The following is an 18513-nucleotide window of genomic DNA, read 5'->3' as shown; positions in this document are numbered from 1 at the left end:
GTGGCTCACAACCATCTGTAATGGGATCTGATGCCCTCTTCTGGTGTGTCTGAAGACAGTGTACTCACATATATAAAGTAAATAAATAATTCTAAAAATATTGCCTTCAATAGTTATTTTTCAGTCCCTTTCACATTCCCTTTAAAACAACTTTTTAATGATTTGGGAATATTTTCTTTTCCTGGTCTTTTTTTCTACTCCCCTGCGGCCTCCTGTTCTCTTGCACAGTTTCTCCTCTCTGCACCTTCTTTCCCTCTCATCTAGTCACACGTGCTCCTTTTAGTTCCCTGTCCCTGTCCCCTTCCGTTACCTCTGCATTCACTATTCCACATTTTCATTACATTTCAACTCCTTGCTATTTTCACACTTGAGAGCCTTGGTGATGTGTAGCAATTCAGATCTTTACATTATCCACGTATTGACTGGGTGACTTTGTCTACTAGCCTTAAATTTGCCATTCTTCATATATCCTGCCTATGGCCCCAGTCTGGTGTGTAGGGGCAAAGGTTCTCGATGTTTTATAGCTGTCTCTTCCCTCTGCTTTATAGAAGCCTTTCCATGTCAAGTGGCCCCATGTCAACTCTCCTGATCATTTCCCGTGCTGTCGACTTTCTGTTCAGAAAAGCTTTGTTTATGTCCATTGTGAAACATCTTCCCTGTTTTCTTTTAGCAGTGCCAAAGTTTCAGGTCACATTTTAAGGTCTTGTTCTGCTTACTGCTGTGAAGAGACACCACGACCAAGGCAACTCTTACAAAGGACGACATGTAATTGGGGCTGACTTACAGGTTCAGAGGTTTAGTTCATTGTCATCAAGGAAGGAGCATGGCAGTGTCCAAGCAGACATGGGGCTTGGGGATCTGAGAGTCCCACTTCTTGTTCCAAAGACAGCCAGGAAAAGACTGGCTTCAGGCAGCTAGGATGACAGTCTATTAAGCCCATACCCGCAGTAACATACCTACTCCAACAAGGCCACTCCCTGGGCTAAGCATATACAAACCATCACATTCCACTCCCTGGCCCCCATAGACTTGTTCAAATACATGAGTCTATGGGGGACATACCTAGTCAGAGCATAATAAAAAAGTACATTTAGTCCAACTTCCAAAAAGTCCCCATAGTCTATAGCAGTCTCAACAATGTTAAAAGTCCAATGTTCAAAGTCTCTTCTGAGATTCATCCAATCACTTAACTGTAATCCCCAAAGCAAGACAGGAAACCAGCTGGGGAAACTCCAAACTCTGCATCTCTGTGTCTGATGTCAAGGTGGTCTTCAGATCTCCAGCTCCCTTTTCACCTTTGTTAACTACAACAAACTTTTTTCTCCTGGGCTGCTTCCACTTCCTGTTAGCAGCTTTCCCTGGCAGGTATCCCAGGGCTTTGGCATCTCTAACATCTTGGGGTCTCCGTATCAACTTCAACTTTACAGCTTTTTGTTCCACTATCTGGGATCCACACATGATCTTCTGGGCTCCTCCAAAGGACTCGTGATGCTTCTCCTGCTCTGCCCTCTGTAGCTCTCTAAACTCGGGTTGATCCACTCCACTGCTGCTGCTGTTCTTGGTGATCATCCCATGGTACCGGCATCTCCAATCCACTGGGGTGTTCAACTGCAACTAGGCTTCACCAATAGCCTCTCATAGGCTCTCTTCATAGTGTCAAGACTCAATTTCTCTGCATGACCCATTCAGGCCTGGACCATCAACTGCAACTGAGGCTACACCTTCAACCAGTGACCCTCCCTGGCCTCTCACAGTGCCAAGTAATCCCTTCATATCTTCAAAACCAGTACCACATTACCAAGTCCAGCTGCTTCATGAGGTACAATCTTGGCTATCTCTGGAACACGATTCTTTGTGTTCTCAGAAAACACTTCCTACAAGATTTCACCTCAGTGATGCTGGCCTCTTCTTAATCACTGCTAATTTCTTAGCTCCAGCTCACCAGCATCAGTTGTTCCAGTCCCTTTTATTTTTCACCCTAAAGCCAGAGCCACGTGGCTGAAGCTGCCATGTTCTGCTACTTTCTGGGGCTGGAACATGGCCCCCCTTGTTCTGCTACCAGCTTTTTGGTTTTTAACTCCCTCACTGTCTAAGCTTGGCTGACCTGAAATTTGGTCTGTATGGCTGTCTCCTGAATGCTGGGATTAAAGGCATGTACCACCATGCCTGACTTAAGCATTTTTTCACCTAGAACTTGCTCTGTCCCAGGCTGGCCTTGAACTCAGAAATCTGCTTGGCTTTGTCTCCTAGGATTAAAAGTATGTACCACCACGTCTCAGCCTAAGTTTTTCATGGCCACTGTTCCTCAAGATCCTGAAAAGCCTGTGTCTTCCGGCCTCAAGATCTAGATCACAAGTGTGCCCTCCATTTCTGGATTGAAGTTTATTCCAGATTAAAAGTCCAAACTATTCCTTGTTCAACTGTAAACACAAACAGTAAGCTTATTTGGGTGGGATCCTTTCCTAAGATCACCACTCCCTTAATCTCTTTATCTCCTTAAACTAGGCTTCAGCTCCATTTCACTTCCTGGTGCCCCTTTATTACTTGAACCATACATTTTATATTTTTCCTTTCTAAGTTTGCTACGCTTGTTCAAAATTTACATTCATGAGACTTAACCAAAGAAGAAAATCTCTGTTGGACTTTTTTGAGACTTCATTTGTCAATGCAGTTACTATAAACCTCTTTACCTTAGCCTCAGGTAGATTCAGAAAAGGCCCAAAAGCAGTCATGTTCTTCACCAAAATATCACAACAACAGTGTCTCAGCCACATATTATGATTTTTTTTCTCCTCTGAAGTTTCTAGAGCCAGGTTTCCACAATTCAAATAACCCTCAGCAACAAAGTCTTCCATATTCCCACTAGAATGGCACATTAAGTCCCACTTAAAGCATTTCACTGCTTCCAAATCCAAAGTCCCCAAATATACAGTCTTCCAAACAAAAGCATGGTCAGGCCTATTGCAGCAATACCCCAGTCCCTAGTACCAACTTCTGTCTTAGGGTTTTACTGCTGTGAAGAGACATCATGACTGAGACAACTCTTTTTTTTTTTTAAGATTTATTCATTTATTATATATAAGTACACTGTAGCTGTCTTCAGACACACCAGAAGAGGGCATCATATCTCTTTACAGATGGTTGTGAGCCACCATGTGGTTGCTGGGAATTGAACTCAGGACCTCTGAAAGAGCAGTCGGGGCTCTTAACCACTGAGCCATCTCTCCAGCCCGAGACAACTCTTATAAGGACGACGTTTCATTGGGGCTGGCTTACAGGTTCAGAGGGTCAGTCCATTATCATCAAGGCAGGAGCATGGCAGCATCTAGGCAGGCACGGGACTGGAGGTGCTGAGAGTTCTACATCTTCATCTGAAGGCTGCTAGGAGAAGACTGGCTGCCACAAAGCTAGGATGAAGGTCTTAAAGCCCATGCCCACAGTGACTTTCTCCAACAAGGCCACTCTCTAGGCCGAGAATTCTACATCCTGATCCAAAGGCAGCCAGGAAGAGACCGTCTCCTGCAGGCTGCCAGGAGGAGGGTCTTTTCAGCTCTGCATGGAGCTTGAGCATAGAACCTCAAAACCTGCCCCTATACCAACACACTTTCTCCAAGAAGGCCACACCTCCTAATAGTCCCAAGGTCCAAGCATATTCAAACCAGTACATTATGTGAATCATTTTCAACAATATAGTCATTTTCATGATATTCTTTTCAATTTCCTATTTATATTGTCATTTTCTTCTTTGTTTTTTTAGATTTGTTTATTTTATGTATATGAGTACACTGTAGCTGTCTTCAGACACACCAGAAGAGGGCATCAGATCCCATTACAGATGGTTGCGAGCCTCCATGTGGTGCTGGGAATTGAACTCAGAACCTTTGGAAGAGCAGTCAGTGCTCTTCACCACTGAGCCATCTCTCCAACTTTCTAATGTCATTTTCAAACAGGGATAATTCACTCTCCCTTTCCTGTCCATATCGCTTTAATGTCTTTCTTTTGTCTAGTTGCTCTATGACTTTGGACACTGTATTAGTAAGAGGGGAGACACTGGGCACCCGGGACTCATACAGCATTCGAGAGGAAACGTTGTTTCCCTTTGAGACTACTCTTAGCTGCATATCTCACACATATGCCCTGTGCTGCACCGAGTCAGGCCCCTCCTCCTCATTTCTTCAGGGCTTTGGTCATGAAGGGATGCTGGACTTGTAGAAGGTCCTGTGTGCACCACCAGGGTCAGCGCTTGAAGCTTTCCTGCTGCATCTCTCCTTCTACACGTTTTATAGTTTCAGGTTTTGTATTTTAAGACACCAATAAGAAAAATGCCCAAACAAAATAAAACGAGACAAAAACCCAGCCTAGAATCTGCTTCGGGTTGGCCTGGTACTCCTGAGTGTGAGGCCTGCCCTGGAGTGCGGTTGACATACCCAGTGATATGCCATCGGAGAAAACTGATTTTTCTATTTCCAGGAGGTATTGATTTGCAAATAGCTTCTGGGTTAGGGTGACTTTGTGTGCACCTCCCTTCTCAGTGCTGGGATGTTTGTCTGGCTTGAACCTGTGCAGGTCTTAGGTGTGTTCTCAGTCTCTGTGGTTCATATGTGTGACAGTTCCTATGTATAACAGTCCTGTTGTGTTTGGAAGACAGTGTTTCCTTGGAGTCATTCACCATCTCTGGCTCTCACAATACTTCCCCCTCCTTTGGGACATTTCATTGCTAATTGAAGTACAAGAGCCAAGCCCAGGGGGAGGCAATCCTGGGCTGTGTAAGGCAGCTGAACAAACCAAGGGAAGCAAACCAGTAAGCACCATTCCTCATGGGCTCTGCTTCAGTTCCGGCCTCAGCTTCCCTCAAAGATAAACTGTAACCTCTGAGCCAAATAAACCTGTTTCTCCCCCACGTTAGCATCAGTCAGTGTTTACTACAGCAACAGAAAAGTAAACCAGGATAGTCCCATTGTTCTGCAAACATTTCATGGCCTTTTGTTGAAAACACTACTCTTTCCCCATTGGGCATTCTTGGTACTCTTTTTACAAATTGATTGATCACATGTGGATGAGTTTGTTTCTGGGCTGCCTATTCTGTTCCATTCATCTATATGTCAGTACTAATGGCAGTTTAATACTGTCATATGGTTTTAATTACCACGGCTTTGAAATAGATTTTGAAACCAGCAACTGTGCTGCATCTGGTTTGTAACTGTCCAAAATTGTTGTGTCTGTTTGGGACACTTTGTGACTCCGAATGACTCTGAACATTGTTCTTTTTTTTTTTTTTTCTTTTTTTTTTTCCAGAGCTGGGGACAGAACCCAGGGCCTTGTGCTTGCTAGGCAAGCGCTCTACCACTGAGCTAAATCCCCAACCCCAACATTGTTCTTTTTATAACTGTAAGTTAGTGTTGGGGCACTGAAAAATGATTGCACTGGTTCAATAGACTGCATTGGGAGTGTGGACATTTTGTCAATATTAAATCCAAGTCCGTGAATATAGGTCTCTTTCCTATGTTTCAAGCATCCGAGTCTTACTCCTCCCTACTTAACCATATTCCTAAGTACTTCAGTCTTTTTTATTTTTTTATTAAAGATTTACTTTAATTGTGAGTATATGCACATGCATTCAGGTACCTGCAGAGACCCAAATCTTCAGATCCCCTGGATCTGGACTTAGAGATGATTCTGAGTTGCCTGATGTGGGTGCTGAGAACTGAACTCAGGTTCCCTGGAGGAGCTGTACATGGTCTTAGCTGCTGGGCCATTTCCCTAGCGTCTTCTTGACGTTTTCCTAACTTCATTTTCACTGTTAGTATACAGAAATACAACTAAGTTGCATGTTGATCTTGTCTTTTGTAATCTCATCTTATCTTTTGCAACTTTAAAAATAATCTGTATTTTAGCTCTAACGGTGTGTATGCGTGTGTGTGTGTGTGTGTGTGTGTGTGTGTGTGTGTGTGTGTGGTCTTTAGAGTTTTCTACAACTACATCATGGTGTCTGCAAACAGATAGCCTGGAATGCGGTTGATATACCCAGTGACCTTCCTTTGGAGAAAACGGATTGTTCCATTCCCAGCATATCAATTTGCAAATAGCTTCTGGTTAGGGGTGGCTAGGTTAGGGTGATTTTGTGTGCACCTCCCTTCTCAGTGCTGGGGTGCTTGTCTGGTTTGAACCTGTGCAGGTCTTATGTGTGTTCCACACCCTGGAATGTGATTGATACATCCAGTGACATTCCTACAAACTCGTTCCTTTTTTCTTTTCTTTTCTTTTCTTTTTTTTTTTTTTTTTTTTTTTTGCAATGTAGATGTTTTGTGGGCTTTTTTCCCTTATGTATTTACTCTGACTAGAACTTGGCTGTTGCGTAGAGGTGGCAAGAGTGCGCATGTATGCCTACCTCTCCTGTTGCTGACCACAAAATGAAGATGGTCTGGTATTTTCTTCTAGGATGTCACTGTGTATTTCTCATGTATGTATTTATTGTGTTGAGGAAATTTCAGTTATTTTCATACAACTGAGAGTTTGGTTCTATCAAATACTTTCTCTAAGTCTAGGGAAATGATAAGGTTTCTATTCTTTGTTCCCCCATTTTCTCTCACCATGTTAACTAGATATTTTCTGCACTGCAGAAGTCTAAGTGATTTTATGCCAAAGCTCCCTGACATCTCCAGATTCTACTTGGTGACAACGGTCCTCCCAGTGCTGCCGAGGTCAGCTTGCTGAGCACTTCCCAGCAACATTGGCCGAGGTTGGTTGTTTTTGTTTGGTAGAGTCTTTGGCTTTGCTGTTGGGGTCATGCTGACATCATAGAATGAACCTTAGAGCGTTCCTTCTTCTACAACTTTGGAGGGATTGTTCTGAGAAATTTAAATGCAGTAGAGGGGCTGGAGAGATGGCTTCATGGTTAGGTGCACAGACTGTTCTGTAAAGACCCAAGTTCAAGTTTCCCACACCAGCACTGTGGCTTAAACCACCTGTAACGCCAGTTTCAGAGGATCGGATGCCCTCTTCTGGCCTCCCTGGGCTCAAGTATGCATGTCATACAGGCTCATACATGCACATAAAAATAAAAAATAGGGCTGGAGAGATGGCTCAGCGGTTAAGAGCACCGACTGCTCTTCCAGAGGTCCTGAGTTCAATTCCCAGCAACCACATGGTGGCTCACAACCATCTGTAATGAGATCTGATGCCCTCTTCTGGTGTGTCTGAAGATAGCTACAGTGTACTTATATATAATAGATGAATAAATCTTTAAAAAATTAATAAATAAATTAATTAAAAAAATAAACTAAAAACTAATAAATGTGTGAGAATTCACCAGATAAGACATCTGCTTCCAGGCTTTTGCAGGCATTCTATTACCAATTTAACCTCTTCATTAATTATAGACCTGTTCAAATATTTTATTTCTTTCTGGTTCTGCCTTAGAAAACCGCATCTGTTAGATTTCCTCCCTTTCTCCTGAAGTTATCTAATACTGGTGTAAATTGCTTGCAGACTGTTTTTATGATCTCTTTAATTTCTGTGGCATTGGCTGCGACGCCTTTCCACGTGTGGCTTTAGTTATTGCAGTCTGTGCTCTATTTTTTCTTACTTAGTCTAGCAAAAGTTTGGCCAGCGTTGCCTTTTCAGAACCTCTTAGCTTTGCCAATTTTTTTCCCTAATGATTGTCAATTTTGTATTTCACCTTGAATCTGTATTTTCTTCCAAGTCTCCTCTTCCTTGGTTGGTTATTTTAGCAGGTGAGTGTGCAGTCTGTTAGTTCTGTGGTGTCAGCCCTCACCGCTGCGATCCTTCCTTAAGGTTATTTACACTGCACCACATTAGCCTGACATCCTGTGCTTCTGTTCATCCTGAGGTTTGCTTTGTAGTGTCCCTTTTGATTTCCTCTTTTACCCGTTGGCGCTTTGGGAGAGTGTTCATTTCCACACAACCAGGAGCTTATCGGTTTCCTTCATTGATATCTAGTTGCATCCTATTTTGCTCAAAATACGCACTTGGTATGATCTGTCTTCTCAGATTGGTTAAAACTTGCTCCGTGACCTAGCCTGTGATGGTCAGGATGGAGTGGCCAGGGTGATTTTTCCCATCTTGCCCTGATAACGAAGGGAAAGTATCTTAGTGTGCTTTCTGTGGCTGTGCTGAACACTACCGAGACCAAAAGCGGTTTGGGGAGGAAAGATTATTTGGCCTACACATTATAGTCCATCCTCAGGAGAAGCTGAGGCGGGAACTGAAGCAGAGACAGTGGAGGGATCCTGGGCAATTTGACCCACTCCTTTTTCAGGAAGAATCTGTGGGCAACAATCTCCTGGTCGTATGGAGCCACGTTGAGGGTAATGACTATGGTCACAGAGTATCATGACTTTTCCTACTACTTCTGTATAAACGGTTCTGCACTTGTTCAGGGTGCAGGAGTCTCTTACCTTGTTTCAAACGTCTCACGAAGAGAAACGTGTACTTAGCATTGTTGGATGGGTGTATCCAAGAGAGAAAGAGTTCTGGTTGTAGGATGTCATATAGGTGGAGGCAGGTACAAGATAGAATGAGGTCTGTCATTGGATGAGAAGGTAGGATGGGCGGGAGAAAAGTTTTAGAGAGAGGAGGAGACTGGAGGAGGCAGAAGAAGCAGGAGAGAGAACATGGAGGCCGATGTTAAGATTCCTCTCTGCACCTTTACAGGTTGTTGTGAATGTTCTTAAGGGATGGATGTGTACAGGGCTTTGTGTGTCTAAGTGGGCAATTATATCTTATCAATTAGATCAGAGGTTATTGTGTTGTGTGTTCTTTCATGTGGAGATTTAAGTTCAAGAGAGTTTGTGTGGCTGGAGACAGCAGGCTGCCACGGAATTGGGATGTGTGTTTCTGGCATGGTGGCATCCTGCCTTGGGAGCTAGATGGGTAGAGAGATTGTTGCCAGGCTCAGAGAGAAGCCATCGGCAGTGTGAGATGGGACAGAGCAGAGCGGGTGAGACGCTTTGCTGACTGAGAAGAAGATGTCCACCACATATCTTGGGGCACTACTGTGCCAGACCCAGTGCAGATTAAAAGAAAGCCTTTACAATAATTTTACAGCAACAGAGGGTGAACAACATGGTGGGCAAGAATCCACTAGTAATCCTGAGTTGAGAAAAAGTTTTATTTTCTAAGTAAGAGGAGGCCAGTGCCATGTTGTGTCACGTGATGTCTCAAGCGAGGGAACTTTAAACAAAGAAACAGTCTAATAGGTCCCCTGCTGTAGTAAGTAGTGACAGCTCAGAGAGTTAGAGATTAAAGCTGCTTTTTAAAGAAAAGTCATTCAGGATACTCATATTCCTTCTAATGTGGGCTCTGTGGGAATTTTGGGTTGAAATCCTAGATAGACAAGCTACTTCTTAATGACAGGGATTATTAGAAGGTGATTATGTTTGTTTTTAAGAAGAAGAGAGTAAAGAGATTACCTGAATCAAGTGGGGATTTTCACCCACGGTTCAGAACTTAGATAGGGAAAAATTAGTCACTGACTCCAAGTAGAAAATTGGGATATTTACAAGTTATTAAGGTTAAATAAAACTCTGAGTCTCCAGGTAGAGAGCTTGACAGATTGATTGATATATTTTGGGCTAAAGTTCTGGTTTGATAAGTTGCTTGTTGATATTAGAGTTGATAGAAGGTGTTTAGTTTGTTTTATGAATTACCCTGCTAAAGGCCATATGGTTCATTGATGCTGGCTAGTGAGGGTTTGTGGTTATTTTTGATATTTTCCACAACAGAAAGCTCAGATTCTCTTAACGTGGGCTCCACAGGAATTTTGGATTAATTTCCTGATATGACAGATTAAAAAAGCCCAACAGGCTCACACACTATTGTTTAGATTACTTCATTCTTTAAAATTGTTTAATCTTCATAATGGGTGTGACTTTGAGTTTTATGGTTATATTATTTCTCTGGGAGAGAGTGCAAGATACCAGCTTTTCTGGTTACAGACTAAGGATGACAGTACTTTGAGAGAAAAGTTTTGTCTTTGTGTTTTTAAAAATGGTGATTAGACTCTCAATCCTCATCTTCGGTTGGTTTATATACAAGTGTGCAATTTCTAGGCTTGAAAGTAAAATGATGCTATCTGGTGCTGGATAGAGGAGCCTTACTTTTTATTATGGCAGCTTGCTATTTTTGTAACATGGTGATTTGGTTGAACACAATAAAGTACAGTAGTAACTGAAAAAAAAATGGTGATTAGGCTCCAGAAACCTCACAGAGTCATACTGATCAGATTTGAGAGAGGGAGACTGCCTAAAAACTAGATTCAAGAGAATCAAACAAAAAGATATCTCTATTCTAAATTTTGACTTGAGAATTATATTTTGCAGAATGTACCTACTTGGATTCCTGATCTCAAGGACTTTCAGCTGGGTCCAATCAAGACACTCATCTGGTTACAGCATTTATTCCATTTTCCCTACCCCCCAAGGATATCTCAACGCCCATGCACAGCTTGAAGAAGTTACAGAAGAGTCATTGCCCCAATTCCCTGCACTTTTGGGGGGCTGAAAGTGGTTATTCTAAGATTATTTTTATGAGGAATTTAGAAATGTTTGTAATTTAATGGGGAGGAATTAGCTAGATTGAGTTATACAGCCATAATTTCATTTGATAACTAAGCTAAGATAATATCTTTGCTTTGGTATAGAATTTATTTGTTAAAAAAGTTTAAAAGTACAAGCCAGTCCTTCTATTGATGCCATTATAAACTTCTGAGTTGATTACACATGTGAGTTAAGGGCCAAATAGCAAATTCATGGCTCTTAGTGTGTTATAACACTTTCAAGATAATAAGATAATTAACAGACAACAGTCCAGATTACCTTATATAGATAGATGGTTTTCAAATATGTCAGAAATCCACAAAATCTGAGATGTAAAGTTATTTATCTTTGGTTGAGACACATCTGCTCCTAACAGTTCCTTTTTGGCAGATTTAACAAAGAAATTGAGCATCCCTACCTCCAGCTGAGGTAATACATTGTGGCCAGGCAGCCACTGGGCAGAAACTGCCTGTTTCATCTGCAGACTAATACTGTCCAGAAAGGGACACCTTATGCAGAAGAGATATGACTTTTGACTGATAATCTCTACCAAGCCAGAATTATTAGCCCTTGGAGGTTTCTGCGTTTCAAGAGTCTGTCAGTTGATTTTGGGCCAGAAGGCTGAAGACTTGCGCTCACAGATTGCTAACAGAGGACTGTGCTAGTGGAGATTTGTCTCTGCAACCTCTCTGTGTTCTGGAAGCTGTGTTAGCCTTCCTATGTTTATAGATAATTGGTTATTCTCAGATTTCTGACGGAGTTGAAGACTGGTTATATTCTCATAGCCATTCAGGTTGTTTTAACTCTGAAAATACATATTTTATTAGACAGTTATCAGATAGTAAAGAAGCTAGCCAAGAAATAACATAGATTTTAAGCCTTTCTAAAGCTGAAATGGATAACTAAATGTTCTGTTTAACTGATAAAGTGTTGGACTGGGTGTTAGTTATATTTTATACTTTTAATTACAAAATGATAATAGTTGTGCTCAGCTTATATTTGAGGGAAAAGTTTTTTTTTTTAATTAGACAAAAAGGATGAAATGTAGGATGTCATACGAGTGAAGGCAGGTACAAGATAGAACGAGGACTGTCATTGGACAAGAAGGAAGGATGGGCGGGAGAAAAGTTTTAGAGAGAGGAGGAGACTGGAGGAGGCAGAAGAGGCAGTGGAGAGAACCTGGAGGCTGAGGTTAAGATTCCTATCTATACATTTACAGCAACATCTGATCTTTCTTTTTAAAATAAAAAAATAATAATTATTTTCTGCATAGAAGTACATTGTAGCTGTCTTCAGACACACCAGAAGAGGGCATCGGATCACATTACAGATGGTTGTGAGCCACCATGTGGTTGCTGAAAATTGAACTCAGGACCTCTGAAAAAGGAGTCAGTGCTCTTAATCCTGAGCCATCTGTCCAGCCCCAGAGTTCTGCTCTTTCTTTTCCACTGTTTTGCTGACATCATTGGTCTTATTGATTTCAATGTAATGACTTGTGAAAGCAGGCTAGATACAAACTTGGAACTTTGTTTGGCTACTGCCTTGCTGTGAGATGTTAGGCAAATCAAACGTTTCAGGGCTAGAGACGTACCTTGAGTAGTTACTGCTCTTGTAGAGGATCTGGATTCAGTAGCCAGCACTGAGAGCACTGAGAGCTTACAGCTATCTGCAACTCTAGTGCCAGGGAACCCAAAGCCCTCTCTGGCTTCTAAAAACACCAGTGTTCTCCTGGTGCACACAGACACATGCAGGCAAACGCTCATACACATAAATATCAATTTTTTTTTTTGCCTGTCCACATTTGGTGTGTTTATTAGCCCACATTTTGAAGCAGTTCATGACCAGCATTGTGCTTTGGGTTTTTGGTCTTGTTTTTGGTTTACAATGAATGAAAGCATCTCTTTAAAAGGCACGTTTTTGGTTAAATAGGCAGGAAAGTTCCCCCACCTTCCTCTTCCCCTCTTTGGAGAGAGAGCATCCCCTTTGCAGTCCTGTACTGCACCCTAGAAGCATTCAGCAAAGCAGCCCTTAGTCTCCCCAACCCCTTTCCCTCCTCCCCAGCACTTGGGATGAGGACCTCACAGCTCACTTGCTCTTCAGATCCTTCAAGGCTGACTCCAAGCTCTTCACATCCCAGATGCTCATGCCACCGTCCATGCCTGTGGTGCAGAACTGCGAGCACTTGGCCTTGCCCCCGCTGAGCACCGAGATTTGACTGACGCTGTTCTTGTGCAGTGAATCCAGGCCAGCCCCTGTGGCTGCACCCCCTTCAGTGCTGCCCTTCTTGTCGAGGTTCTGGAAGCGCTCTTGGGCTGTCAGGCCACGCTGGGAGTTCTGCTTGGGTACATCCAGCCGGCCACCAAAGCTCAATGTCCCTGCAGCGTTGTCATAGGTAAACAGCACCGGGAAGCAGTCGTGGCCTGCCGCTACGAGACTATTTTCTGTGATGAAGGTGATGGCCAGGAGCGGTACATGTCTCAGAGGCCAGGGTTGCCACCGCCATCTTTTCTCAGTATCTACCAGGCACACAGTGCTGTCATGGCTGACCCAAGCAACTCGGCTCCCACTGGCCAAGAAGCAGACACAATGCACCCAGCCACAGCTGCTGCTCGATTCAAACATCAGCTCCCCAAAGGGCATCTTGGAGCCCCATGGTGTAGGGGCGGCCATTTCTCCACCTCCTTGATATAGGCAGAGAAGATCCTGCAGTTGAAGTCACAGGAGCCTGCAGCCAGGAGCACGTTGTTGGGATGCCAGTCCGGGCTAAGGACAGTGGAGCGGATGGGCTTTTTGATGTGTTTGCACACCCACCAGTCATTCTCCTGCTCAAAATAACAGATGGAAATGACACGGGAACCACTGACCATGGCGAACTTGTTCTCACTGGGGGCCCAGCGCACGCAGCGGGCAGCTCGATTATTCCGAAGGATGACCAGTGTGGGCTTCCACGTGCGGCCCTTCAGCGTCCATACATAGGCATTGCGGTCTGTGCCGCAGGTCACAATGCGGTTACTCTCAGGGGCCCAGTCGATGCCTGTCACCTGCCCATTGTGCTCCTTGAGTTCGTGCACCTTGTTCCACTTGGCACTGCTCTTCTCATAGATGTGCACCTCGTGGTTGTTGGGGCAGATGGCGATCTGAGTACGGTCCTTGTTCCAAGCATGGCAGCTGATGGGCTCCACCAGGAAGCTGTGGTAGGTCATAGTCCCTTGTCTCCTGGACCTCGGGTCTCCTCGGCCGCAGTCTCTGGACAGTCGACGCGCCGAACCGACTCTGAGACCCGCGCAACGCCGCAGCCACTTCCTCCAATATCAATCTTTTAAAAAGGCTTTGTGCTCCATTTTAATTTATATCAGATGCTGTGCTGGCTCGTTTTGTGTCAAGTTGACACAAGCTAGAGTCATTTGTGAAGAGGAACCCTCAACTGAGAAACCCACCAGACTGTCCTGAGGGCAAGCCTGTGTTACATTTTCTTACTTGGTGAATGATATGGAATGACTCAGTCCATTGTAGGTGGTGCTGGTCATCCAGGTATTATAAGGAAGCAGGCTGAGCCATGAGAAGCAAACCAAATCTACCATGACTTCTGTATCCGTTTTTGCCTCCAGGTCCTGCCCTGACTTCCCTCAGTGAGGGGCTGTTACCTGGAAGCAGGAGCTGAAATAAATCATTTCCTTCACAGGTGGCTTTTGACCACAGCAATAAACACCCTGTGACAGCTGGTATTTATCAGATCAGCCATTCCATCGGGTGTCTCTGAAGCCATGATGAGAAAGACCCTTTAAGGAATTTACCCTGGGACTTCATCCATCCTGAGCACAACTCCAGTTCCAGAGGCTCTGATGCACTTTTCTGACCTTCAAGGGCAACAAGCACATACGGTATACATACATACATACATACATACATACATACATACATACATACATGTAGATAAAACATTCGCATGAAATGAATAAATCTGTTTTTAAAAAGTCTTAAAACCAAGATAAAACAACAACAACAGCACAAGGAGGCCAAGGGCAGTCATCTCTGAACGAGTTCACTGATAACAATTAAGCAGAAAGGTTTCAGCTCGTTAAGTCTGTCCTGCCGCCCAGACTCCATGAGAAGGTGAGGAGAACTGCATTCTGAGGTGCCTCGGCCAGCTTTCCAAACTGGCTTCCTTAGCTTTGACAAAGGGCTTGTGTCCTTCACAGTTCTGTTCCATCCCGAACCAGAAATCACATGCACTGAGCTGCTGCTGGGAGTTGAGGATGGCAGTGGCCATGGGCCTGTGGCAGAGACAAACTTCATGTCCTGTAGGCCAGGAAGCAGAGAGAAAGAGAAAGAAGCCAGGATCTGCGGCTCCAGTGACCCAAGGACCTCCTATTAGTCTCTACCTCCCACAGTGTCCACCATTTCTGAGTAGTGCCAGTAATGGGACTTAGCATGTGGACTTCAGGGGGACACTCAGCATCAATAATGCTTGGCACTAGGACACACAGAGCCCCAGGTTCTTTTAACTCAGATTCCCAGAGCTGACCTCCATTTCTGCTCCTTCCATATGCCCTTTTCCAGTGTTTTAAAAACAGTTATGATGATGACAGTGGTGGTGGCAGTGTTGGTGGTGGAGATGATTTTATTGGCTTTTTGAGACAGGGTATCTCTGTGTAGCCCTGGCTGACCTGTAACTCACTGTGTAGACCAGGCTTGTCTCAAACTCAGGGGTTTTTCCCTGCCTCTGCCTCCTGAGTACTGGGGATTAAAGGAATGAGCCATCAAACCCCACCTAAGTTCGTTTGTCCATCCATCCATCCATTTGGGTGTAGAGAGAGCACTCGTGCTACAGTGTGAGCTTCAAAAGCAGATGACGACTTTCCGCAGTTGGTTCTCTCCATCCTCCTTGTGGGCCTGGAGAGGAAACTGGGGTCATCGTGCTCAGTGCCGAGCACCTTTACCAATTGAATCACCTCGCCAGCCTTTACCAGGCTTTCAAAAATAACTCTGTACATTTTTGTTTGTTTGTTTGTTTTGTTTGTTTTTTCCCTGATCAGAAAGGCAACACGTGTTCTTGAAGTCATCAGATAAAGAAACGGGATGGAGAGAAGGCCCAGAAGTTAAAGAGCACTTGATGTTGCAACCTGAGAACAGGAGTTCGCATTTCAGCTCCCTAGTGGGCCTCCAGCCTACACACACACACACACACACACACACACACACACACACACACACACACACACACACGTATATACACAAAGACAGACACACTCTCAATTTTTAAAATAAAACATAAAAAATCACAACTGTCCTTTTAAACCTTGCCATGGTATTTTCAAATGACTCTGGCCCTCTGAAATCTTTCTTCTGCCTGCCGGGTCTACCACCTGCCCTATGTCCATCCCAGGCAGCTTTAGCTCCCAGCATCCTGTGCAGCCTTTCGCCTTCTGCTCATGATTTTAGGAAACAGTTTTGTAGAGCTGGAAGCTTCTGTTTCCTGACATGTCCGTGTCACATCCTCCTCTCGCTTTGCTCTAATTCACATTTTCAGTTGGAGCCAACTGTGTTTCGGCCATGTGAAGTGCCCACAAGATACAAGGTGAAAGGTTCTGTTCACTTAAATAATTTTAACTCTGATTTTTCCAAAATGCTTTTTTTTTTCTTCTTTTTTTCGGAACTGGGGACCAAACCCAGGGCCTTGCGCTTGCTAGGCAAGCGCTCTACCACTAAGCTAAATCCCCAACCCCCAAAATGCTTTTTTTTATAATATGCTTCCTCACAAAGGAAAAAGTGAAAATCAGTAGCCATCATGAATACTGTGCAAATGGCTCTTCTTGGAGGGGCTAACGGGTGGGTGAGGGTGGGGGTTCTGACTTCCTGTGATGGGGGTCCTGACTTCCTGTGATAGGGGTCCTGATTTCCTGTGATGGGTGTCTTGACTTCCTGTGAGGAGGGGTGTCCTGACTTCCTGTGAGGAGGGGGGGGTCCTGACTTCCTGTGATGGGGGGTCCTGACTTCCTATGAGGAGGGGGGATCCTGACTTCCTGTGATGGTGTCCTGACTTCCTGAGATGGGGGGTCCTGATTTCCTGTGATGGGGGTTCTTATTTCCTATTATGGGGGGTTCTTATTTCCTGTGATAGAGATTCAAATTTCCTGTGGTGGAATTATGATTTCCTGTGATGGATTTCTGATTTCCTGTGATGGGGGGGGGCTCATTTCTTGTGAATCTGATTAACTTCTAGCTTCAGCCTTAAAATTCAGGCTCTATGAGGTTCTTGCTTTCATACTGTCATGACAGCAAACATCACCTAGGACTTGAGACCTAATGGTCAGTGAAGCTGCTCTGGGGCTTGCTGTGAGAGCGTTCACCTCTTGAAACTTCTTCTTTCCCAGGCTGCCCTCCCTTCCCCACATGCCTTTCCTTAAAGAGAATGAAAATTGCTTGAAAACTGCCCTGCGAGAAGCCAAAAGGGGCTGGAGAGATGGCTCAGCAGTTAAGAGCACCGACTGCTCTTCCAGAGGTCCTGAGTTCAATTCCCAGCAACCACATGATGGCTCACAACCATCTGTAATGGGATCTGATGCCCTCTGATGTGTCTGAAGACAGCTACAGTGTACTCGTATATAATAAATAAATAAATTTAAAATATTAAAAAAGGAAACAAAAAAGACCATACCAGCCTCTGTTTCTTTGTTTCTAAATGGGATACTACTAGAGAACCAATTTAAAACTTGAAATTTTTTTTTCAAAAAAATTGACCGAACCCAGGGCCTTGCACTTGCTAGGCAAGCGCTCTACCACTGAGCTAAATCCCCAACCCCAAAATTATTTAATACACTTTTCCACAGGGAAGGGGCCATGATAGGCACAGAACAAGGGGCCATTGCTGGCATCCCCTCCTCCTCCCCCTCCTCCTCCTCCCCCTCCTCCCCCTCCTCTTCCTCCTCCTCCTCCTCCTCCTCTTCCTCCTCCTCCTCCTCCTCCTCTTCCTCCTCCTCCCCCTCCTCCTCCTCCCCCTCCTCCCCCTCCTCCTCCTCCTCCTCCCCCTCCCCCTCCTCCTCATCTCCCTCATCAGCATCACCACCAGCACCACCATTGTCTGTGCTCCACAGCCTCTGGTACAGGTGTGGTAGGTTGCTCAAATCCACCTGACGTTTATTTCTCCCCAGAGAAGGATTAATGAGAGAACTTTCAACCCTGTAATTCTGGTCCCAGTACGTAACATTTTCTGGACAGAATCCCCTCTAATCCCTTTAATCAACACAGACAAGCATGCCCTTAAGTACACCTCAGTGACCTTGTCAAGAACAAGTAGCATAGGAAAGCTAGACAAATGTCTAAGTCTTACATATTTTTCTCTTATTAGCATATATTAATTATGCATAATAATGCTTTGTTATGATTTTATTGTATGTATATAGTGCATTTTGGTCATATTCCACTCACCCCTGTGACTCTGTTTCCTACGTCTGACTCCCGATAAGCCCCACCCTCTAGCCCTCCTTCTGCATCCATGTTCTTTGTGTGTGTGACTCGATGAATTTCACTTGGGTCATTTACAGGATGTGAGCACCTTACCAGTGGATACACACTGAAGGAGCCTCTTGCACCCCCATCAACATTAACCATTTATAAACTCTGGGGGAGGGTTAGCCCCACAAGTCCTTCTCTTCCAAATGCCAGGAGACTGGAGGCTTCAGTCCTTTGCAGCCTATGCAGGCCAAGGCAGCTACCATGAGTTCACCAGTGTAAGAGACATGCCATACTTAGAAGTCGGTGTCCCACAGGGCTCCCCACTCTTTGCTCTGGCTTTCATTTCCTCTCTGCCTCTTCTTTCCCTTGGAAAAGTTGATGTAGATGTCCCACCATAGCTGTGTATACAACAGCCATTTATTTTCAGCACTCTGATCAGTTATGAGTGTGCAGTACCAGTAAGCACTGTGAAAAGAAGCTTCTGGAACAAAACCCAACGGGA

At 44.3% G+C, this 18513-nt stretch overlaps 1 pseudogene; it reads right to left on the bottom strand.

Annotated features, from left to right (window-relative positions):
• Positions 1-12503: 12503 nt before the first annotated feature.
• Positions 12504-13842, bottom strand: Arpc1b-ps2 (actin related protein 2/3 complex, subunit 1B, pseudogene 2; annotated as a pseudogene).
• Between the last annotated feature and the right edge of the window lie 4671 nt (positions 13843-18513).

The sequence above is a fragment of the Rattus norvegicus genome, chromosome 15, assembly GCF_021556685.1.
Source record: "Rattus norvegicus strain SHRSP/BbbUtx chromosome 15, alternate assembly SHRSP_T2T, whole genome shotgun sequence".
NCBI lineage: Eukaryota > Metazoa > Chordata > Mammalia > Rodentia > Muridae > Rattus > Rattus norvegicus.
This window is presented reverse-complemented; position numbering and strand designations above follow the sequence as displayed.